General features: G+C 36.7%; 1 protein-coding gene and 1 pseudogene across 21 annotated transcripts in view; both read right to left on the bottom strand.

The window, feature by feature from the left end:
* The window catches only part of DLG2 (discs large MAGUK scaffold protein 2), a 1837299-nt gene that overhangs the window by 1335383 nt on the left and 476003 nt on the right, over nt 1–25913 (bottom strand). The window lies entirely within an intron of this gene.
* Nucleotides 597–25913, bottom strand: part of LOC138925028 (transforming protein RhoA pseudogene) — a 48576-nt pseudogene continuing 23259 nt past the window's right edge.

The following is a 25913-nucleotide window of genomic DNA, read 5'->3' as shown; positions in this document are numbered from 1 at the left end:
GCTTTTGGCTTCGTGAGAAAATGTAGGCGAGACATTAAAGGAAGAATGTAGGAGGGAGTGTCTACTAAAGAGAAAATTAAATCCCCAAAGAGCCACGGGAGAATGTATATTTCTAAGGCACTTAGCTTCTTGGTATGTAGTAGCTCAGACAAACACTAAAAATAAATCTATTTGAGGGGGAAAAAGTACGTCTTGCTACCTGGCACTAATGAGTAAAAGACCAATTCTGGTTCCATAGACTCAGAGTAGGGAAAAGCATAGTTCAAATGACACATATACACAAAAAAGTTTTAAATCCTTATCATCGCCTAATCAATCATCTCATAAAAGACCTCTTTACCTGCACTTCTCACAAAACAAGCAAGTACATTATAAAATGAATGGACTAGATCTTCATTGAAGACCACAAGATTTCTGAGGCCTCATGGTCTTTTGGGTTGTGTTTTCAGCAGACTGTGAAGGAACTGTTTTAGGTTTTTATAGTAATATAGTCTTTCCTATAGAAGGCTGAGTCTTTTAGACTACTTTTCCAAATTTTCCAATAAAGATAGAGATCCAGCAATTGAAATAAAACAACAATATATTTTACAGTCAGCTTTTGTTTTGTTTTTTTCTTTTTGAGGAAGGTTAGCCCTGAGCCAACATCTGTCTTTTTGCTGAGGAAGAGTGGTCCTGAGCTAACATCTGTGCCCATCTTCCTCTACTTTATATGTGGGATGCCTGCCACAGCATGGCTTGCCAAGCTGTGCATAGGTCCCCACCTGGGATCCGATCTGAACCGGTAAACCCCAGTCCACCCAAGTGGAACACGCAAACTTAACTGCTGTGCCACCAGGCTGGCCCCTTAAAGTCAATTTTGAAGGGAGCTGTTGCTGTCCTTTACAAATGCTTCTCAGTTTCCTTTCCTTGATGAATCCTTCTTCACTTTGAGGTGATTTACACTGATTTGCTAAACAGCGAGAAAGCTTTCTTTGGTGGCTCAAAAGAGAAGTTTTTAAAGTTAAATCATCCAACTTTCCAACCTAAAATAGGTATATCTTGGCTTAAACACCTACTTTAACAGAAGAGGCTACCCACCTCAGAAGATAACTTATTGCTTTTAATGGGCAGATCTATGAAATGTTCTTCCTTATATTAAATGAAAAGTGGCCATTCCACAGCTTCCACCCTTCAGACTTGTTCAGAATACGTCCACTTGCTTTTCTTCATGACATACCCTCAAACATTTAAAAATTGCTCTCACGGACCTTCTTAAATCTTCCTTTCTCTCAGCTGATTAAGAATAGAGATTCTGCAAGCAGACTGCTTGGGTTCAATTTTTAGTCTCATTGTGTTTTAGCTATAACCTTGGGCAAGTCTAAGCCTCAGTTTTCAAATTTGCAATGTTGTGATATGAGAATACCTTTTTCCTAACATTGTTGTGAGAATTAAATCAGATAATGTAAGTGCCTGAATCACAGTAAGCATGCAATAAATGGCTTCACATGTCCCTTGTAACATGTTGTTTTCCAGATCCCTGGACAGCAGATATTTCCTTATCTGGATAACTCAAGTCTGTCAATCTCTTTCTTAATACATGGGGTTAAAATTGAAGAAGGGAAGGATCAGCAAAAGTTAAGCAGAGTTACAATTTAAAATTGTCGCATTATTAATTTCAAAACCAATGAAGATCCATGTTGATAGAGAAGACAAGTTTCTTGAAGATAATGTCTTACACCTCCTTGTCTTCCTAGCACAGTGTGTGAAAAACATAGTTATCAATAAATGTGGCTGGAAAACTTTTCTGTAAAGGGCTAGATAGTAAATATTTTAGGCTTTGCTGGCCATATTGTCTCCACTGCAAATACTCAACTCTCCTGTTGTAGTGCAGAGTAGTCATAGACAATATGTAAAGGAATGATTATGGCTGTGTTCCAATAAAACTTAATTTATGGATACTTAAATTTGAATTTTATATAATTGTAATGTGTCATGAAATATTATCCTATTTTGTGTTTTTATCCAACCATTTCAAAATGCAAAGCCCTCGTGGCTGTAAGAAGCATAGCAAGCTATATTTGGCCCACTGACCCTTATTTGCCTACCTCTAATCTAACCTAAAAGGGGAAAAACCCATATTCATCTGCATTAAACAGGAGAAATGACATGGATACTATTCTCCCGTACAGACCAGAGAGAGTGGGAGAGGCAAACCCCAGAGTGCAGGTTGGTCTAAGGCAGAGCACTGAACTGGCCAACTAGAAATAAAAAATCTCTTTGAAAGGGAGAAGAAAATATGATTCAAGTAAGAGATTGTCTTTGTCATAGGTGATTTTTAAAACAATCATTGGGACCAGACTGGTGGTGAAAGTGGTTAAGTTTGAGCACTCTGCTTCAGCAGCCCAGAGTTCATGTGTTCAGATGCTGGACCCGGACCCTCACACCACTCCTTGAACCAAGCTGTGGCAGTGACCCACATACAAAATAGAGGCAGCTTGGCACAGATGTTAGCTTAGGGACAATTTTCCTCAAGCAAAAAGAGTAGGATTGGCAACAGATGTTATCTCAGGGCCAGTCTTCCTTACTAAAAAAAAAGAAATCATTGGTCTTTCCCACAGGTGACATTACTTCTCTGCCATTCAACTTACTGGCATGTGTGATATTATTTAGTAGTTAAGAACTTGGAAACTGGAATCTACAGCCTTTTGAATCCCAGTTCAGCCAGTTATTAATAACATGAACTTAGGTAATTTAGTTAACTTTTAAAGGTCCTCATTTGTAACATGGTCATAATAATAGAACCTACCAGTGACCCTGCAATATGATTAAATAAGATATGGCATTTAGCGTGGTTAGCACACTGCCATTCCTATAGTAACGCCTTCATAAATGTTAACTCTATAAAAGGAATAAATGAAGAAAATTTTTCCTGAGCAAGGCATATGTTCAATCAACTACATTTATAAAGCAGCCAACGCTATTCCTTCAAAGAGTGCTGTTACATCTCCATCCCCTTTCGTCTAGTTCTTCAAGCGTGGTCACTCATCAGCATAAATAGCATCACTCAGGAACTTGAAAGAACCACAAATTCTCAAGTCCCACCCCGGATCTAGTGAATCAAAAATGCTGGAGTTAGGACCCAGGAATCTGAATCTTAATGCCCTCCAGGTGACTACAATGCATGCCAGAGTTTGAGAATCCACAGTCTAGATGAAATATGTTTAAAATAAAGAAGAGCATCCTTGAAGTTAAATATAGGTATAGATTTCTTGATTAAATAAAATGATTTAACTTAATTCTTATAATAAACCTATTAAGAGAAGTTTTTAGATATTATTACTCCCAGATTTTATATAAGGACACTGACAGTGAGGGTCAGGGAAAGTAGCCAAGTCCCACATTCTAGCTCTGTGTACTTTTGACGTTACCTGATACCAAGAGAGGTATTAGCTGGGTAGGAAGGGGAGGTGGGTAGAATGGAATTACTATTGCAGGACTATCTACCTCAATACCTTATGTAGCAGACTACTAGTTATCTATCCACCATCTCTCTCCCTTATCTTATATTAACAGAACCTAAATCTGGTTCAGAGAAGCAATGTGTCCAGCTAATGATATAAATTTTCAAGGCTCCCTTGCATACCTGGGTGAACATGTTACATTCCTGAGCAATGAGATGAAAATGGAAGTCACAGTTTCAAGAGTCTTTAAAAGCTCCCTCAAAGTGGCCAAACTTAGCTAGCATGTGCCTTTTGCTTTTTTCTTTTTTAACCTGGAGCCTGGATGCAATGCTTGGAGCTTCAGAGCCATCTTGTGATCATGAGGAACACAGAACAATGATAAGCTTAGCAGAGTAGAAATATTCAAGGAAAATGAGTCATAATGACATCCTTGAGTTGCCACATCTGCCTTGAACTGTCTATATCAGATATCTTGTTACGTGAGAAAAAAATTTCTCATTTATATAAACCACTGTTTTTTCAGGAATTTTGTTATTCATAGACAAACAATTTTAACTGATATTCCTTATTAAGGAGAAGGTATAATTGACTGCCCTGATATTTTTCCAGCAAAGCAAACTGCCTCTGAAAATATGCAAATCATCTGGATTTTGGACAAATTCAAATTGTCTTCCTTGCCTGGCCTTCCAGCATCTGCAGCTGATTGATCCCTGTCCCCTCCAGATTTCCTAGTTTTCTGACCATCCTCATTTTCAGCACTTCTATCTTCATATCTTTTTATTCAACTCTACCAAACTACTTGTAATTCCCATCCCTCTACCTGAAACACCCCATCCCTTCCATTCCTCACTTTCTTAGCTTCAGGTAAACTTTTTCCTACTCTTTAAAAGGCTGGTCAAATACACTGCTCTCAGTGAAGCTTTCATTGACTGAATCTGGCTGACTTAGCCATGTCTTCTTCTATATCCTCCTAAATCCTTGTATGTGGCTCTATTATAAGAACTGTCACATTATATAGCATTGACTTATATGTATGTTTCCTCTCTACACTCTAAACTTGCTGAAGACTGAGACGATTTCTTTTTCATCTCTGTATCTCAAAAACCTGATATATTACATGGGATAAAGCAGGAACTTGATACATGTTTTCTGAAAGAATGAGTGGATTGAGGGTGGATGCAGTGATGATAATAAAAATATTTAATACCAATTCAACAGTCAAACTAATCAAAACAGTTGCCAGTAGGTATGCTGTAGCAGTGACTACAGGGCTGAGTGTATCAGCTCTGAATTGGCCACACATAACACAAAACCTCACGTACTTGTGATAATAAACCATATCTCTGGTATAGCTTCATCTACAGCCTTTTATAGTATATTTCCATGTATGATTAGGTAAATGATGCAAGGAATATATTTCATTTCATTTTTAAAAGATCTCATATTCCTTTTATCAAGTGCCAGAGTAAGTTAGTGGCTTTCTTCTAGCCAAAGTTAAAGTGTTTCTTATCTTCTATTTATTATTATAAAATTATTTTACGTATTTTTTTCTATGATAAAAATTCAGTAAAGGATACATTCTGGTATGTTTCCAGTTAACAAATTTATTGAGCTGCCCCTGACCTTTCAAGTTATGATTTTACTTATTTTTAGAAAGGCACCCAAATGTATTATTAGACAAATATATAATTAATTTTTACTACTAACAGCAATACTCTTCAAATTTTCTAATTTTAATTAGAGTTTAATTTTAAAAAGGGTCCAAATCTGACCCTCTGTAGATAAGGAAAGAAAATTTTGCTTTTAGAGCACCCATCTCCCATTTTACATTCATTCCCCTTAGGATTTTCCATCCAGCCCATGAGAATTCCAAGCCATTAACCTTCCCCTTTCCTCCCTAACCCAATTAAAATGTACTATGTAAAATACACTGCTGGCTGCTTATCCGGTGCCTCTTCTTTTTAAGTAGAATGCTAACTTTGTTCAAGTATCCACCTGTCCTTGAAGTAAGTCAGGAGAAACTGACCCCACTAGCTCCACACATTGGCACATGACATTTTCCTGGTAACACTGGCTGATCTGGGAATGCACAGGGGTTCTAACATGGTTCAATCATATTGAAGGGGTGGCTCTTATTCCCTTAGTCACTCTCTCTCCCACTAGATGTGGACAAGGCAACATTTTGTCTGAATTGCTCCAGGCAGCCATATTGAGACCAAGAGGGGACCCAGCCTGAGGCCATAGCTTTCTGCACAGAGAAGGTAAAAAGAAGAGATAGTAGTCATTGTTAATGACTCCTTTGAGCTTCTGATTTAATGCAGGAACTCAACCGACCTCTGGACTTCTTGTATTTGAGATAAGGATTTTCCTTGTCTTTAAAGTTAATTTGAGTTGAGCTTTCCATTGAAAAACCATCCTAACTGATACATTTATGCCCTGTCTCCTTAGAAATCCTGATATTTGTTAATTCATCTTAATCTGGATCTTTTTATTCTAGTTCAAATGATAAAACACTCAATAGATGTTCAATGTTGAGATATTTTAAAACATTAAACACAAAGAAAAATAATATGTGATGTTTTTGACCTCTAATAAATATATCATAGATCAATTATGGATTTAAAATAAAAAGAATAAAGCAGGAGTCAGCAAAATTTTTCCATAAAGGACAAGACTGCAAATATTTTGGACTTTGTGCACTATATGGTCTCTGCCTCAGCTATGCCACTGAGCCATTGTAATCTGCTGTTTTAGTGTGAAAATAAATAGGTGTGGCTGCATTCCAATAAAACTTTATGTACAAAAACAGGCAGCCAGATTTGAGATTTGGCTCTTCGGATGTAGTTTACAGACTCTTGAAATTTTAAAAACCCTCTCCTCCTTGAGGTAAAATGTTCCCATTATGGCAGTACTTGTCATATTTGTCTGCCATCTTCTTTGTATACAATTATGGATATAGTGTTATATATAATAGATAATAAATACACTCTTTCTTTTTCTTTCCTGACTTTGTTTTTGTTTTGCTGAAAGGTCAAACATCTGTGGGCTGATACATGACCCCCCTACCCTTAGTGCTTTAGAAACTGGGACTCCACTCGTATCTAAAGGGGCTGAAATTATTATAATTCAAAAATGGGGGAGAGATACAAAAATAGACAAAAAAAGAGTTGATTTAAACTCATAAATCTAAATGAACAGTTATTCAATTTGCCCTTCTCAAAACACAACACTATGCTAACAGTATTTCGAAAATGTTAATACTTTTCAAAAATTATATTCCTATATAATGTTTTAGAGCTTATGAAGCACTTTCAAAGCTATTACCTTGTTTGAGTCTCACAACGACCCTGTAAAGCAAATGTGAACGTCTTAGTTCCCCTTTATATATAAGAAAACAGAGACACAGCAAGTTTAAGGACTCCATCTATGACTATGCTGCTGATAAGTGATAAGCTGAGAAATGAGCTCCAAACCTAATACTCTTTCCATTTAAATTGGACAAAACACATAGTATCGAGTCAAAAAGATTCAAGCACAGATAAGGTTATAGGGGGCCGGCCCTGCGGCGCAGCAGTTAAGTTCGCACGTTCTGCTTCTCAGCAGCCCGGGGTTCGCTGGTTCAGATCCCGGGTGTGGACATGGCACTGCTTGGCACTCCATGCTATGGTAGGCATCCCACGTATAAAGTAGAGGAAGATGGGCACGGCTGTTAGCTCAAGGCCAGGCTTCCCCAGCAAAAAGAGGAGGACTGGCAGAAGTTAACTCAGGGCTAATCTTCCTCAAAAAAATAAAAAAATAAAAAAAATAAAACAGATAAGGTTATCCTATCTCAGATGGCACTCAGCTACTCATCTGTGCCTGAAAGAGAAGAATGAAAAATGAAATCTGTGATAATCCATCTACTCATTTAGAAACAAGACTGATGAAGCCAAAGTAACCATTCGTATAGGAATAACTATAACCCCCTGAAAAAGGGGTAGGGAGAAGATCATATGATAGTGAGGAAACAGGTCATACAAGAGAGTCTGCTTCTAAAATAAACAGGAAAACCAAATGGGACACATTTCTCATGAGCATATGGATAATAGAAGTTTGTAAGATAGCATCGGTTTTGTCTATAGGTGTTTACAGATCACAGTGACCCACCTCTCTTCATTTCAAATATGTTTCTATTAACATAGGTTTTGTATAGGCCATGCGTAATCTATGTATTTAACAGGGAATTACTGATAAATTTAGAGTACCTAGAGTTCCATAATGGAGTTTTATATAACTTATCCTGTTAAAGATCTGTTAAGGGTTTAACCCCACCTTAAATTTCAATGTTAGAGGACCTCATTTGAATACTCTTCTGTAGAGACTACAGAATTAAGATTCAATTGCCATAACAAATATAAACATTGAGTCTGACTTATGGGGGGAGGAGTTTATCTGTAGTCTCCCTCCCTAAACTTTGAGATAGTAAAAATCTCCAGAAATTTGGATGCATATGGAAGGGAAAAAATATATTTGCTAAGGAACAGTAAAATGTACTGAGAAATTATCTGCTTTCTAAAGGGCTTTTAAGTGTATGACTTTCTAGTTAAAGAAACACCAAAGGAAAAGTTTGAAAATTAGACTTTGGTCCTCGCTGTGCAACATACTTGTGCCACCTTGAAAGATCCTTATTCCCAATCTCTTCTTTAGTTTCCCTATGTAGCAACGGGTCTCACCCTCTTGGCACACAGGCCTATTTTATTCTTTTGGGACCAGAGGCATAGTGTTGAAAGCTTATGAAGTTTTTGAGGATCTAGATAAATTTTGGAGACTTGTATTGGCTTTAAACTACAAAAAGAAATCTGCAAATTTGAAAATTCTAAATATTTAACTAAACAGTTATAAATTATAACATCATGTCGAGCAGTCAAGTGCAATACTCAAGGCCAAAATGAATAATTCATTCCTAAAAATTTATGAAAGTTATTATTTCAAATTTTAGATAACAAAAGTTCATCTCATATGGAGCATTAATATAATAAGATGTAAGGTAGAACCTGCAAAAATTAATTAGAGCCTACCCAGCACTTAATATGGCCTTGGTGGCGGTATTCACCAAGAACAAAACCCATCTTCTAACCACAAAACTTTTGGGCACTCTTGCCTCTATAAGGTTCTTTCTGAAGCTTGAAACATTGGGACATTCCTTACCCCATACACACCTATCACCACTTCACCCTAAAGAAGACCCTTACTGTCATTCCCTTAGCCAGCATAAGACAGCTTTCATACTAGACAAGACCCTCCTTTAACCCCTGAGATCAAGACTCTCACAGACGCCTAGAATCTAATGAGAAAACCACACCTAAAACAGGACTCTTGATACCTTTCAGCCAATTCTAGCACCAAAACAACTTGGGCAAAAGTTAGAATATCTGAGGTCAGTACATTCTGATCATGACCTGGTAATCTTTCAGCCACTATATATGGCCATGAACCCCAACTTTCTAAAAAAAAGCATCCAAAGTTCTCTACATCTTGGACTTTGCTTATCTGTCCAGCCATGTGGTCTGTGTTTCCATGTATATCAATTTTTGCTCCAGTTATTTGCATCTAAGACCTTAAAGTTCACAAGCTAGTTTATGCCTCACTTTGGTACTTGCTCTCTCCCATACTCCCACTTTTGCCTGTTGAGCCTTCCCACATCTGGCTGAGTTGGGGCACATGCCCCTTCTCTGTATTCTCATAGACTCTGGGCATAGCTCTTTCACAGCACTCACCACATAGTTTATAAGGGGCTCCTCTTCTAGAGTATGAGCTTTTGGAGAACACACCTTTGCCTAATGCATCTCTATCACCAGCATCTAATATAGTGCCAGGATATATGTATTTATAACATATTGGTTGAATTTGTGAGACATGGGCCTTATCTGCTCTACCAGATTATTGTGAGAATGAACCAACTAAGAACTTTGAAAAAGATTATGATTTGTCTCTAGAATACATATATTTTGAGAAAAAAATCATACTTTAGATTGTATTAACTATCTGTGCAGGAAGAAATAGAATTTATGTAGCATAACTGAAAAATATTATAAAAGACTAGACATATATCCCCTTCAGGTTGAGAGCTGTGACGGTGGGTCATGCCAGCCAGCCAAACCCAAACAAGACAAGGGACCCAGGAAGCAGTGCTGAGTAACCTTAAATAGGTCTGGCTCTGTAACTGGGTGGATATGACAGCTGTAACATCTAGATCCAGCTTAGAAGAGGCTTTCTGATGTTTTGAGCTCTGATTGGAATTCTGAGAATCCAATGTCCCAAGTTCTGTAGGATGACTCACATTTTCTGTTTTGCCTGTAAAATAGTGGATGGCATTTTTTAAAAGTCTTATAATCTTTCCATAAATGAAAACTTATAAAGAAGCCCAATATAGCAACATTTGAACATACATAAGCCTTTTCCACCTTAAAAAGAAAAGATGTTCCCTTGACTCCCACATCCTCACCCAGTTGCTGCTCTGCCTCTCTCCTCCCCTTCACAGCCAAAACTCTGAAATGGTTTTCAATATTCACTGTTTCTACTTCCTCACCTCCCACTCATCTTTCACTCCATTCAGGCTTCCACCCCCTCACTCCACCCAAAGAACTCTCATTAAATTCACTAGGCCTCCCTGTCACCAAATCCAATGGATGGTTTAGTCCTCATATTACCTCTCCTCTGAGCACTATTTTGTATTGTTGACAGTTCCTTTCCTTTTTGGTAATACTTTTCACATTTCTATCTGTACCTTCCACAATGCCACACTGTCTTGGTTTTACTCTTATTTCTCTGGCCGCTGATCTGTCTGTCTACTTTGAAGGCTCTTCTACGTCTAACCACCCATTAAACATTGGCCCCAATCTCTTCTCACTCTATAATTGCTCCCTAGAGAATTTCTTAAATATACACAGCTTCAATACTACCTCAAATGACTCCTAGCACAGGCCTCTGCTCTGAGGTCCTAACTGCCTGTGTAACATCTCTACTTAGATATCTTAAAGCACATTACATACATCATGTCTAATACTGAACTCATGATCCACCTTTTCTGCCAGAACCTGATATTTCTTTAATGTTCTCTAACACAGTTAATGATACCTCCATCTATTCCGTGAACAATCTAAAAATCTAGGCGTAATCTTTGACATGTGTCTCTCCCTCAACTCCTATATCTAATCCCATCAACAGGTCCTCGCATATTCTCCTATAATCTCTCTCAAGTCAATTACTTTTCTCCATATCCTTGTTGCTTATCCTAATTTTAGTCCCAGCTACCATCATATTTCATGTGAACTACCTCAATAATCTTCTACCTGGATCCTACATCCAACCTGGAACTCACAGGTAGGCAAATATTTCACAATGCTAATCTGGATAGATGCTAAAGTCCTTAACAAAACATTTGCAGATAGAATTAAGCAATAGATAAAAAAATGACTGTACACCATGACCAAGGGGGGCTTATTCCAGGAATGCAAGGCTAATTCAATACTCAAAAAATCAATCAATGTAACTGACCACATTAGCATGCTAAAGAGAAACAAACACGTGATCGCGTCAATTGATACAGATAAGGCATTCGACAAAATTCAACATCCATTCATGACAAAAACTCTCAAAGAGCAGGAATAGAGGAGAAATTCTTCAACTTGATAGAGAGCATCTACAGAAAACCTACAGATGATGTTATATTTAGTAGTAAAAGACTGAGTGCTTTCCCCTTAAGGTTGGGAATAAGAGAAGGATGCCTACACTCATCACTCTTATTCAACACAGTGCCAGAAGTTCTAGCCTGTGCAAAAGGCAAGAAAATGAAGTTAAAAGAATACAGATCAGAAAGAGAAGTAAAACTCTCCCTATTTGTAGATGAAATGATTGTCTACATAGAAAGTTCCAAGGAAAAAAACTCCTAGAACTACCAATGAGTTCAGCAAGGTCATAAGACACAAAATAAACATACAAAAATCAACTGGATTTCTACATACTAGCAATGAACATGTGGATACCAAAATTACTAATATAATACCACTTACAATTGCTGAAGAAAAAGAAATACTTAGGTATCAGTCTAGAATATATGTATAGAACCTGTATGCTGAAAACTATACAGCATCGAGGAAAGAAATCAAAGGATTTCTAAATAAATCAAGAGACATAACATCTCATAATTGGAAGACTCAAGATAGTACATCTCTCCAAATTGCTGTACATGTGTAATGCAAATACAACCAAAATCTCGTCAAGATTTTCTTGGTTTTGTAGATATAGACAAGATTATTTTTTAAATTATATGAAAAGGCAAAGGAACTAGAATAGCTAAAACAAATTGGAAAAAGAAGAATAAAGTAGGAGGAATCGGTCTGCCTGATTTCAAGACTTATTAAACAGCTAGAGTAATCAAGACTGTTTGATATTAGTGAAGGGATAGATACACAGACCAATGGAACAGAATAGAAAACCCAGAAATAGACCCACACCAATATACCCAATTGATTTTTGGCAAAGGTGCAAAAGCAATCCAGTAAAGGAAGGAATTCAAAGGGGAAAAATAAGCTTTTCAACAAATGGGGCTGGAGCTACTGGAGATCCATAGGCAAAAAAATAACCCTCAACCTAAGTCTCACCCCTTATACAAAAATTAACTCAAAACGGATAATGAACTTAAATATAAAATCCAGAATTATAAAACTTCTAGAAAAAATATGAGAAAATCTTCAGGATCCAGGACTAGGCAAAGAACTTTTAGACTTGACATCAGTCATGATCCATAAAAGAAAATAATTGACAAATTAGACTTCTTTAAACATTAAAAACTTTTGCTCTGCAAAAGTACCTGTGAAGAGAATGAAAGGAAAAGCTGCAGAATTGGAGAAGATATTTGCAAACCACATATCCAAAAAAGGACTTATATCCAGAATATATAAAGAACTCCCCAAAGTCAACAGCAAAAAAACCCCTCAATTTAAAACTGGGTAAATTACTTGACCAGATACTTCATCAAGGAAATACAAGGATGGAAAACAAGCACACAAAAGATAATCATTAACCATTAGGAAAATGCAAATTAAAACTGCGATGAGATACCACTACATACTTATTAAGATTGATAAAATAATAATCCGTGAAACTACATGCTGGTGAGGATACAGGAAAACTGGATCACTCAACATTACTGATAAGAATCCAAAATAAAAACTGGAAAGTTTCATTAAAAACTAGATTTTTAGTTTTTAGGTAGTTTCTTTAAAAACTCAACATGCAACTACTATACAACCCAGCAATTGCACTCCTGGGCATTTATCTCCAAAAAATGAAAATTTATATTCACATAGAAACCTGTATGTGAATAATTATAGCAGCTTTTTCTTAATAGCCAGAACTGGAAACAATCCAGATGTTCTTTAACAGGTGAAGGGTTAAACAAACTGCAGTACATCCATGCCATAGAGCACTACTCAGCAATAAAAAAAAAAAAAATTATTGATATATGCAACAACCTGGATAACTCCTCAGATAATTATGTTAAGTGAAAGAAGCCAATCTCAAAAATTTACACATGCGATTCTGTTCTCTTGATACCTTTCAGCAAATTCTAGCACCAAGAATGACAAGATTACAGAAATGAAGATAAATTTAGCAGTTACCAGGGATTAAGTACAGGATACGGACAAGAGGAAGCAGGTATGACTTATAAAAGGTCAACTTGAGAGATCCTTCCATGATGGAAATGTTCTTTATCTTGACTGTACTAATGTCAGCATACTGGTGGTAATACTGTACTATAGATTTACAAGATGTTACCATTGGGGGAAACTGAGTGAACAGTATATGGAATCTCTCAATATTATTTCTTACAATTGCATGTGAAACTACAATTTTCTCCAAATAAGGCTTAATTTTAAAAATGCTAATCTGTAGTATCTCTTCTGATGTTCAAAATGCTTCAATAGCTATAAATTATTCTTAGAATAAAACCAAAGTTAACTAACTTGGTATGCAAGCCCTTTTTGGTGTAGACTCATCTCTCCAGCCTCATCTCATTGCTTTCTTTCCCTATTATTCACACTCCAGCCATACAAACATCTAAGTTTTGAAGCCATTCTCCTTTCTATCATTGGACCTGTGCACATGCTGTTGTCTCCATCTGGAATGTTCTCCTCCTTCCTTCATTCTTCCCTCTCAACCGTCTCCTTGTATAGTTAGCCATTCATCTTTTCTGAACTTACTGATGTATCCCTTTCTTGGGAAATATTTCCCTGACCCACAGGTCTAGTTAATTTTTTTCAATAGTCTTTCAAAGAATTGTATGCCTTCCTTCAGAGGGCTTAACTAGATGTGTTATATGCATTGGCTAATGTGATTATTATTAATTTTTTAAGTGTGGCACTTAAGCTAACATCTGTTGCCAATCTTCTTCTTCTTTTTTTCTTCTTCTTCTCCCCAAAGCCCCCAGTACATAGTTGGACATTCTAACCAAACCGGTGAAGCCATGGGCTGCCGAAGCAGAGCTTGTGAACTTAACCACTTGGCCATGGGGCAGGCCCCTAGTGTGACTATTTGATAAATGTTTGTTTCCTCCATTAGACAATAAACTTCATGAGCCAACTCTTGTTTGCAAATATATCCCCAGATTCTAGCCTGAGATGCAGTAACTGTTTAATAAACATTTGTTAAATAAATAGATTAGTAAAATAAGAAGAAGCTATGGTTAAAGTAGGTTTTAGCTCCCTTCCATACCTCTCTGTAGTATCTCCTGAGGGCAGCTTATTTAAACCATAGGGCTCCGTGGAACAATTTTTGTTTGAAAACTGACCTTCAGAGTCCCATCAAGGGACTAGTATGACAAAATCCAATGATGAAAACTTTGGCTCTTTCAGTCAAATTTTGGGATAGGTTTGGGATTGAACAATATGCAGGCCAGGTTAGCTTCTCTTAGCCCCACAACAAAAGTGAGCCTTACTTTCCCTGCTTCCAGCCCTACAAATCTCTACTACTTCCTCATATAGCCACTATTTTAAAGTTTATGAGGCACAGTTTGAGCATCATTTCATCATAACCGAATTGGTGCATTGCATAGGACCTTTCCTATGGCTCTAGAATCTTGCTTCATTACCAAAGGTAAGGAAAAATGGTGCTAAATACACCACACTTCAAGTTTGTAGAGCCGCCAACTAGCTACCTGTAGTTAAGACAGATGCCTGTATGCCTCGTGGCAGAGAGATGCTGCTCCCCTAGACCTAGGTACACACCAGCACCACCATCACGTAACAGTTAAATAGGAAGAGCCTGGGTGGGGGAGTAGGGGAAGATAATCAAGGAGTGTAGCATTTCCAGCAAGAAGCTATTGCGAACCCTGGCCTTAGGGGAGAGGAGGGAGCACTTTCCCCTCTCCACAGCCAAGAATGGAGGCTACCATGGAATCACTCAAATTGGCCGTTCATAAAGAACGAACCTGCCTTGTGTTCCCTGGCTGTAAGCTTTCTGAGCAGCAGAACCTCTGGTCTCTCTCATGCTATCAGTGGAGACAACATTGGTGAGAAAATTCTTAAGGAGCTTAATATGTGTCCGCTGAAGTCGTAGGGTACATGCAAGCATAGAGATTGATTCTTCTCATCTGGAGTTTTCAGAAGAGAAGATTCTCTTCTAGGAATCCCATACCAGTGAGCATTGAGAGACCTGTGGTAAGGTGTGTGTGAGAAGAGAATGAGTACCATCCTCACTTCATCCCAATTTGAATTGTGGTTTCACCATCTGCTAACTGCATGACCACAGGCAATTTACTTAAGAATGCTAAACTTTATTTTCTTCTTCTATAAATAGAGTTATTAATGTCAGTATCATACACAGGGTAAAGATGAAATGAGATAATATGTGTAAAATTACTGAGCCCCTGGCACATAAATGATAGATATTATTATCGGTATTAGGCAGGGTAAGTCTGCAGATTTTAGAGTCAGACAACCCTGTGTTAAAATCCCAGCTCTACCTTTCCTAACCTGTGTGATATCGGAGAAGTCAGTTCAACACTCTAAACCTCAGCTGTTGCTATGAGGATGGGTAAATCAATCAACGGAGTTCAGCTTAGCTCTTACTAAGATTTTAACCTTGTCAGGAATTAAAGTCAGTATCTACATAGTTGTCTCTCTGCACTGGATTGTGAATTACTTAACTGCATGCACATGGCCTCATTTACCTCCTTGTTGCCACTTCAATCACGACCACCACCACCACCTTGAAATACATAGACTTGCATATAGATAGATACTCAATAAATACTATATGAATTGGAATTTTTGTTTTAACTCTTGGAACATTTGAGAGATTGTCTTAGTTAATATTAGTAAATAACAGAGCTCAACTTAAAGTAACTTAAGCAAAATTTTTTTAAAGGGGTAGGTTTTATTGGAAGTTTATGGATTATTTTATGGAAGCCAAGGACAGGTAGGTCTTTCAAGGGATGGAGCCAGGTTCTGGGAAATCGTTAAGAATACAAGCTGTTCTCTGTCCTGATCTGCCACCTCTGATTTTGCACAGAGGTGCTTGCTTCATTCTTTGTCTCTGCTGAGTGACGTGCTCTTTTACTCTATGCCCACGACAAGAAGAAGATAAATTTGTTTTTACTCCAAGGTTTAATCTCCTTTCTACTGACTGGCTCAACCTGACTGGTCATCTCTTGGTGTCTACTGTTCTTGTCAGGAAGCCTGCTTCTGTTCCTTTGTGGATAGTTTCTTTTTTCTTTCCACTTTTAAGATTTTCTTTATTCTTTACCTTTTGCAGTTTCATTATGATGTGCCTGGCTGTAGGTATGTTTTTACTTATTTTTTGCTGGGGACTTGGTGTACTTTATAATCTAAAGATTAAATCCTGTCTTTCTTCTGGAAAATTCTCAGACACATTCTCCTTCAAAATTGTCACTTCTTTCTCCTCTTCTCTATTCTCTCCTCTGTACTCTATTTATACTCAAGCCACTGTTTCTTCTTCTATCGCCTATGTCTCTTAACTTCTCCCTTACATTTTCTATCAGTCTCTTGTACTACATTCTGAGTGACTCACATCTATCTTTCAATTTACTAATTATTAAGACCTATCTACTATTTAACTAACCAGTAGAGGGTGCATTTATTTGTTTATTTTCAATGACTGGATTTTTTTTATTGCTAGCCCAAGTTGGCCTACTCTTCTTTTTATAATTTGCTACAGAGATGACAAATATCAGTATTAAATTTAATTTTACAAAACCACTACATCCAGTCTGGGGTAGATATATTTATTGTTGGTAACATACACTAAGGGGCACTAATTACACAGTAAATATAAGGTAACTAACACGAAACCACACCTCTACCTTAGCTAAAGTGACATGGGCTTGGTTGGGCCTTTCAGGCTTTACACATTTCCACAAATTACATGACCAGTGAAATCTGATCAGGAGGAAAGTTCTGAAGTAATAATTCACCAGAGTGCCTTGTAGTTGATAAATGATAAGCAAAATATGTTATTTATAAAGTAGTTACAGCCTAATTCACAAAAGTTATCAGCATTTCATCTTTCTAAAAAGGAGTAAGAAATCAAGAAATTCTTTGAACTGACGCCTGGCCAAGTGGCAGTGCTGAGAAGGGATGTCAGAGTGGTAGTAGAGGGACCCTAGTGAGGCAGATAGATTGGTTACAGATGACATCAATAATCATAGTTTGTTTCTAAATAGAGTAGCAAGATGACTTCTGATTTGTAATCTTACACATAATATAGATAAATGAAGGAGGCCAGTAACCACAAACTAAGATTAATAAACAGCACATCAAAAATTAACTATATGAGGGCTCCGTTTACAGTAAAGTTTCATAAAACAAGGCACCCAGTATTTTTCTTTCCATAGCTGACTTGGAAAACCATTCTTGTGGCCATTTCAAAAAATCCTCTCACTCAATCTTTGGTTTTTCTGAACATTCCATGCACCTAAAAGTGCTGATCTGGTTTGTCATATCTCTAGGCACTTATCAGGTCTCATTGGCTCTTGCTTCATCTTGGCTAGCTCCTGCCTCATGCACTCATCCTTCAGAAGATCATTCTTGTTCCCAACTAGGATGATGTGCACATTGGGACAGAAATGCTTGCCTTCCATGTTCCTTTTTTCTGGGAGGGTTTCAATACTACCAAAGTTATTGAGGAAGAAACACATCAATATAACATCAGTATCTGGGTAGGAAAGGGGTCTCAGCCGGTCACGACCTTCCTGCCCAGCTGTGTCGCCACAAAGCTATCACCACCTACTTTCTATTCACTTTAATGTCAGCCATGTGGTTCTCTGAGTGCCTGTCCCTGTTAAGACTATGAGCTAGCCAGTCTTGCCCCAGGCTCCATCATGATGATCAACAGCATCTTTCAGATGGCATCTACTGTTCACAGAGTGCTGTGAGCCAAGGACTGGGTGGCAGAGAGGTTCTGCAAAGTACATTAAGCTTCTCAGACAACAAGCACTTACACAGCATCTCCCAAGTCCAGATGCTCCTCTGTCAATCACTAATTTAGGGGGGTATGTGGCTTGGTGAGTGGGGAGCACAAACAAGCTTTTAAAATTTTAAAGGTATTTATTTTAAAATTTCTCTCAGATCATTCTATTATTCCTATTTCCTCTCATATGATTTCTCATATTTGCTGCTTATTCTGATTACCTATCATACTAGATTAATGTGTATGTTATAATTTTTGTCTCTGAATTTATCTGCAGAAAGATAAATCTAGGGTTCTCATTCTTAATGGTGGTATCATGGTTGTTGAAGATCCAAAACAATGGTACCAAGAGAATCTGAAAAGGCACATCAGGTATGTCTTTTTACGTCTTCCAAGACTGGAATTATCAGCCTATTTTCATGGTGGCTCCCCAGATCATATGGAATTTTCTATGTTTTATACAGAGTCCAGTTCCAGTTGCCCACTATCTATGGGCTTTTGGCCTCATGTATCATCTCTGTGAGGCATTAAGCCTGAGTTCTTGAGGTATATATCTGATGTTATCCCAATTTCACTTTCTACTCAGAGTTGGATTCTCTTTATTTTTGCCAACTGAAGATTTTACTTTTATTTCTTTAAACTTATTGTTATCATGATTACATTAATTTTTTTTTTTTTTTTTTTTTAGAATTTCTATGTGTTTGGAGTGAGAGGGCAGAGTTCTTGCATCAGCTCAGTTTCCCATCCAAATCAGAGCTTGAATTGACTATCCCTTTGTCCCAATCGAAACATCAGGGAAAGAGAAACTGGTTGGCTCAGATTCTGTCTGATCACTGTTGGACAAATCAATTATAGTGGTCCCACAGCACATAGTAGAAACACATCTGCCATTTCTGTGGGCGAGAGGGCAACCCTCATGATAAGGTTGCTGGGCAGATACACCCGTACCATTTATCATAGAGATCTCAAGGAAGATATTTTAATTGTTTTTATTCTCTGCTTAGATTTATTCACCTAAAAATATCAAAATGGCAAATTCCCTACACATTACATGCTATAAATATGACTTGCCCCATGCTCAAAAAGACATATATCTGGTCTTATATAAACTTTAAACATCCTTTGCAAAATGAGAAATAAACATACCTTGAGATAAGACTTGGGTTTTCTGATAGAGTTTGGACATTCATATAATAAGAATGAGCAATAGTCTCGTATTCCTACCAGATGATTAACAAAAACATGGAAATAACAATTTAGAAAATATTTCACTTAATAAGATTCACTGTGGGGTGTTTTGTTTCTGTTTGTTTGTTTTAGTTATCATTAAAAGTTTCAAAACAGCCTGAGTGATTGGTTAACGGAAGAGCTAGAGTCTTCATATTATGAAAGGTTCTCGGCATCAAATTGGTTATTGGCAGGAGTATGGTTTCAGTTTAACATTCCAGAGTTTACATGACTGGATATTTCATGTCTATAAAAAGGAAACTCTTGCCTGGAGCTGAAAAATGAGTGTTTGCCTAAGCACTTAGGTAACAGAGCGATAAACTTTGCAAACATATAAAGATAACAAGATGTCTTGGGAAACATGGCAGATCTGCATCCTATTCCTAAGGGGACTCCTGAATCAATGCATGTTGGTAGGCTTTTTGTAAAGCATCCATAATTTAAACAAATTTCAGATTTACCTCTTGAGATCTTATTCCTGAGAACTGAGTATCATGTCCTCTATTTCTAACACAGCCTGTGCATTCCTTTAATGTTACCCAGTAGGTTCTGTCTGCCCACCTTCCTTTCTAGAGTGCTTGGAGGAATGTACTGTTAAAAATTAAAAGTTGGCAATACACATCAGGCTAAGGGTGTACATTTATCATAATCCTACCAATAACACACATTTATAGAATATTTTAATTTTTTTCAAAACATGTTTGTTCCTTTGCTCATTTGATCCTCACGATAATACCATAAGGGCTAAGTTTTATCACTAAGTCCAGAAAGCTTAGAAGTCTTTTTGGTATTTAATCCACTAACGTACTCTCCCAATAAATACTAGTTGAATGAATGAAGTAGTAGAAATACTGACTTGGGAGTTTTAGGGACTTATTTGAATCCTGGCTCACCAATTTAATAATTTGGCAATACTGGACAAGTCCATTAATATTTCTGAATCTCAGTTTCCTAATCTATAAATAGAAAATAATGATACTTGTATCACATGTTTCTTCTTTAATGAACTAAGGGATGTGAACACCTCTTTTTTACACGATCTGGCATATGGTATGCGCTTAATACATATTTGTAGAATAAGTAAATTTACCTCTAAGAATTACCTGAGAATTCTAACTACTTCAGATTTAGCCTCAGGTTGGTTAGAAGGTTTTCAACTTTCTTCTATACATTTGATGATTAAAAATATGAAAATCCTAGCTTCATTCTCCTTCCTAGGGAGGAAGGACTTGGTTTCACCAATATGGTCCTGAAAAGGGTCAAATATATGGAGGAATGAATTAAGCATGCTGATTCTAATCCCATCTGAGAACATAGCTTCATCATTATTACAAAGAATATCTTAAGTCATGGAATGCAAATACATAAATTTTATGAACCAACATCTCTCACCTACTATTGGCTGTCTGGAGCACTGCATTGAGAATAATTTCGACACAAATCTGGTTTAATAGAAAAAAATCCCAGGTATCTTTAGCAATAATTGCCATGGGTACAGGAAGAGGTGGGCAAACATGGGTTTGCCCACCCATCACAAACCGTTAGTTATACAAAGAACTTTTGAGAGCTTGAATAAATTCTATTAACATATACATCCAAATCTTAGAGAGGCAACCCAGAAAAGAAATATTAGGATGTAATGATCAGGATGTAGGCAGTGCTTAGGTTTTAGAGAGGTGTAAAGCCCATGCTATGGAACTTAGATCTAATTCTTAGATGTTGGATGCCATCATAGAATTATATAGAACAGAAGTGATATGGATGGTTTTCCTTCAGCTCTCAGTGATTTTCAACCACAGTTTACCCATTAGTATTACCTGAAGACCTTTTTTTTTTTTAAGCCTTTTTTTTTTTTTAAGATTTTATTTTTTTCCTTTTTCTCCCCAAAGCCCCCTGGTACATAGTTGTATATTCTTCATTGTGGGTCCTTCTAGTTGTGGCATATGGGACGCTGCCTCAGCGTGGTTTGATGAGCAGTGCCATGTCTGCGCCCAGGATTCGAACCAACGAAACACTGGGCCGCCTGCAGCGGAGCGCACGAACTTAACCACTCAGCCACGGGGCCAGCCCCTACCTGAAGACCTTTTAAAATAGTGATATCATTTACTCCACCTGAGACAAATTAAGTCATAAATTTTTGGTATAGCCCAGGCAACAGTGCTTTTTTAAATTTCTCAAACCCCCAAATACCTGCAATCTCCTTTTGAGATGCTGCCATTTTCTACCCTTGATAAGTAAGTCATGGAAATCGTGCTCTGGTTTGGCTACATAATCCAAAGAAACTTTTCAAATCTTTGTGGAAGAAACTTTGGATTGCCTTAAAGAAAGATACTGCAAAAATGGCAAAGCCCACAGCAGAAATATCCTATTCAGAAAAAATAATAAATCAAGCTTTGAGAGTTGAAACAAAAAGTGGAAACAATGATTAATGCTTTAAAGATAAACCAATAAAATGATATGCAAGTCTAGTGTTTCTCAAATTAGGGTCCTTAGACTCTTGGGGATCTGTGAAAGTCCACAATTTCTCCATCATAACTGATTTTTAATTAGGTGTTTTCCTTTTGATGATAATCTAAAGGACCAATAGAATTATATGCTGGTTCACCTGGATGAACACCTTTTTAGTGACTGTGGTATTGAGATTTTAGTGTCCACATTGGTGTTTGTGTTTACAACCACATGGATACCAAATAGTGCTACTTTAATTGACCTGTGATAATAAGAAAAGAACAGAGGAGGACTTACTATGTAGAGATGCATTCAAACCAAATGAAGGCCAAATGACCTCAAGGATCACTATATGAAATAACATTTCACAGTTGTTTAAATACAATACAAACAATACAGAAAAATTCTAGAAAAACTGAGCCCTTATATAGCACACAGTAATATGCCATGCCAAAGCAATTATTACCATATGGATACTGCAAGACAGCGACTTAATTCCAACCAACATCATTTGTTATATTAAATTAATTACTTTAATTTGGGTTGCATTTTTTGTAGTTTTGATGGTATTTAAGTTGTAAATCTGTTTCAATTGAATAGTTGTACAGGAACTATTAGCACATGCAACTTAAACAGTTTAATCTTCTGCATATTTAAGTAATACAAAAAGTATTTAGCTCAAATCTTGGAGTTCCAGGTGAATTATTTTTCCTTTGTGACAGGTTCACAGTTTCAGAAACAGTGCTATCTTCTTTTGTTCAACAACTGATTTTTGCTGTTGGTAACCTCTGATCTTATAGAGTAGATGGATAATTAGTATATTTGGAATGTCTAAATATTCTTCATTTACTATCATATAACAAGTGTGGGACCTCAGCAAATAATCTTGAAATCCTAGCATTTCAGTAGAAAAAAGTGGTCCACCTCTACAGGATTTTAAATACCTGTCTATTTTTTGAGACCTTAACTTGATTTATTTTCAACAATTAAGAAAAGGATTTATACAGGCTGGTCCCATGGCATAGTAGCTGAATCCAGCATGCTCTACTTCAGCAACCCAGGTTTGGATCCCAGACGTGGACCTACACCACTGGTCAAGCCATGCTGTGGTGGTGACCCACATACAAAACAGAAGAAAACTAGCAGGGATGTTAGCTCAGGGCTCATCTTCGTCAAGCAAAAAAGAGGAAGATTGGCAACAGATGTTAGCTCGGAGTGAATCTTCCTCACCAATTAAAAAAAAGAAAAGGACTTACAGTACATAAATGATTCAAGGAATCATATGATGATCTTATTGCTACAAAAATTTCATGTACTAGAAGCCGTGGTTGAAACTACAGTTTTTAGAACCAGACTGCTCTAAGTCCAAATTCCTAATGTGCTATTTATGCCTTTGTAACCTTGGATAAATTACGTAACTTCTAAAGAACCTCACCTAAATATGAAGATAATATTAGTACCTACTTCAGGTAGTTGTAAAGGTTACCAGGATGACCTAAGTGAAATGATCCAGAAAAAAGAATGAAGTATGGCATTCTTTAATGTCCTTTTCTGTTTATGATTTGATAGAAAGTTTTCTAGAGTAGGAGTTAGAGATTTGGTGCTCTGTGGCTTTCTAACAATGTAGTTTTATATAACTCACTTAATCTCCCAGTTTTCTCACCTGCAATATAAGGTTATTAGACAAAATATTTTCTTTACTCTCTTGTGTGGCTAAATTAATCTTAGTCTCCTAATTTCTCAATGAGAAAGGGCATATGATAGAAATATAAGCCCATCCTACCTTATTGGAAATCCTTAGGGTCTGTTGTGCTTTGGAATTCAGAGATGTGTGAATTTTAGAAAAGTTACACAGTGTACATACCAGGTATTACATAATAGCCCCAGCAGGATCCGAGGCAGAAGCCTGTAATCAAATGCATTTGTATTTCTGTAATGAAATATATGAATAGTCACACTAAGTAGAATTTATAAAAAAACATAAATAGCCTTATATTAGTTTATGTTGGGTTTTTTCTACCAAATGAGTTTTTATGCCAAAGTTAACACAAAGCTTTTGATTTTTCAGAGGTTTTAGATTTTAGAGTCATGGATAATTGCTTGTGGACTCTGAATCCATCCTTGATTCTCACTGTCTAGACATATGAAATCAAATAACTCTACCTCTATGGACCTCAGTTTCTATATTTGTAAAATCAAAATTTGAATAAGATGTCTTCCAGGCTTCCTTCTAAGAGTAATAGTATATTCATTTTAAATGAAAGAAACTATGGACACTATTAGTTTTCACTACAAGATAACCTAACTCCTTCATTCAATGAATAAATATTTATTGAGGTGTGCTATATGCCAGCATTTTTCTATGTCTTATGGTTTCTGTGGTGAGCAACACTATTCCCATCAAATTTACCTTCTAGGTGGAAGGGAGACTGACAAACAACAACAACAATAGCTAAACAAGTGAACAAGAACATTTCTAATACTGATTAATGCTACAGTGAAATAAAAGAGGATGGCATTATAGAGTGACTGATGGAACAGTTTATTTCCAGTTCAAGGGTTAGGAAAAACTTCTCTATGGAGGTGACATTTGAGCTGGGATCTGAAGGATAAGAAGGAGTCAGTCCTATGAAAATCTATGGACAGAGCATTCCAGAAAGAAAAGATGACAAACACAAAAGCCCAAAGGCAGGAATAGGCCTGTGGAACCAAAACATAGGACTCTAAGTGGAGAGTTGGAGAAGATAAAGCTAGAAGGAAAGGTAGAGGCAAAATTATGTTGGGTTTTGAAGGTCATGGTAAGGAAAGAATGGATGAAACCAACTTTTTGCCTTATGAATGCTTATGTAAGACCTATGGGTTTCTAGAGACCCATTGTAAGTAGCTTGAAGGAGAGAAACCTCTATTCTTCCTCAAGGAAATGTAAAAATGAAAATAGAATGCAATGATACCAAATAAAAATTCCAGTAAAAAATCAAATCAAAAGCCATAAGAAATAAAATAAATGCAATCAATCATTTATGGATTGGGGTGCTAAAACAAATTGCTTCCAATGATCTTTAGGACTTTTGTATAGAAACAACCCATAAATATTTTTATCAGCAACAGTATTAGAATAATTCTCTGGCAGAACATCTTCATGTATTATAGGCCAAGTGCAGGATTCAGATAAAAAAGAAGAAAAATGAGAAGCTACGTAAACTGGAAAGATTTGGATTTTAAACATTAGAAGTCATCACTCATATAAATTTAATATAGAAAACTTTTCTTCTGCTCTTAACAACACCAAGCCATTAATTTCTGTTTTAAAACATTTTATTGTTGATCACTAATGTTTTTAGGATGTACGTCAATTCCACTCATAAAAATATTAACAAACTTATTTTAAAAGTAAAACATATTTTAAAGGTTCAGAACTCAAAAGATAGTGGCTTTCACCATTTAGTTCCACAAATACAGTAAATTAGAGTTCACACTACTTAGGGAAACTGACATATCAGAATCTATTGCTTACAAAATTCTATCTTCCCTAGGGTCACGTAGCTAGCAAGGGACCAAACCAAAAAATTCAAGTCCATCTCTGCTCTGCCATAGTTCCCACACAAAGGTAGGTTTCCCAAAGAATCCTTGTGATTTCTTGAATTAATTCAACTCAAAGGATTCTGACTGTGAATCTAGCATTATTCTCAGCAAGGTAAGCAAGAAGAAGTACCATCTAGAGTAGTTAAAGGCAAAAATACTTAACCTTTGAGGCAACAGGGCAAAAACATATGAAACAAAGATAAATGCAAACTGAAACATATTTGAAAACTTAGAAATGTGATTATCAGTAAAATGAAGATTTAGACTACAGTTTCTATATCATAATAGTAACTGATAAGATTATTATATGCCTTTGCTTAATACAGGAGAATGATGTATTTCTCTCTTACAAAGACACAGTAAAAGCACTTTCCAATCTGCACCCAAGAGGAATAAAGACACCATGATGATATATTTATTTTAAGTTCTAGCAATAAAAGGATGTGTCAGCATCCTTACCACCCAAAGACCATAAATAGCACAGCTTGCTCGGTCTTCTGAAAGATGTACTCAGAGTTCAAAACCAATTCCATTAAGCACAAGTCCCAACCCAATTTATATATGATTAAGAGATACACATGTCCTTGGATTGTCCTTTCCGTAAAACATCCTAATGGGCTGATAAGGCAGCTCCATGCCACACCTTTTAAACCTTTTCTTCTATCATTATTTCTCTCTCTCTCTCTCTCCCATCTGCATTGTCTAAAGGGAGAGTACATTGAACTTTGCAAAGGTCCAACACTGAGT

The sequence above is a fragment of the Equus caballus genome, chromosome 7 (genome assembly GCF_041296265.1).
Source record: "Equus caballus isolate H_3958 breed thoroughbred chromosome 7, TB-T2T, whole genome shotgun sequence".
NCBI lineage: Eukaryota > Metazoa > Chordata > Mammalia > Perissodactyla > Equidae > Equus > Equus caballus.
This window is presented reverse-complemented; position numbering and strand designations above follow the sequence as displayed.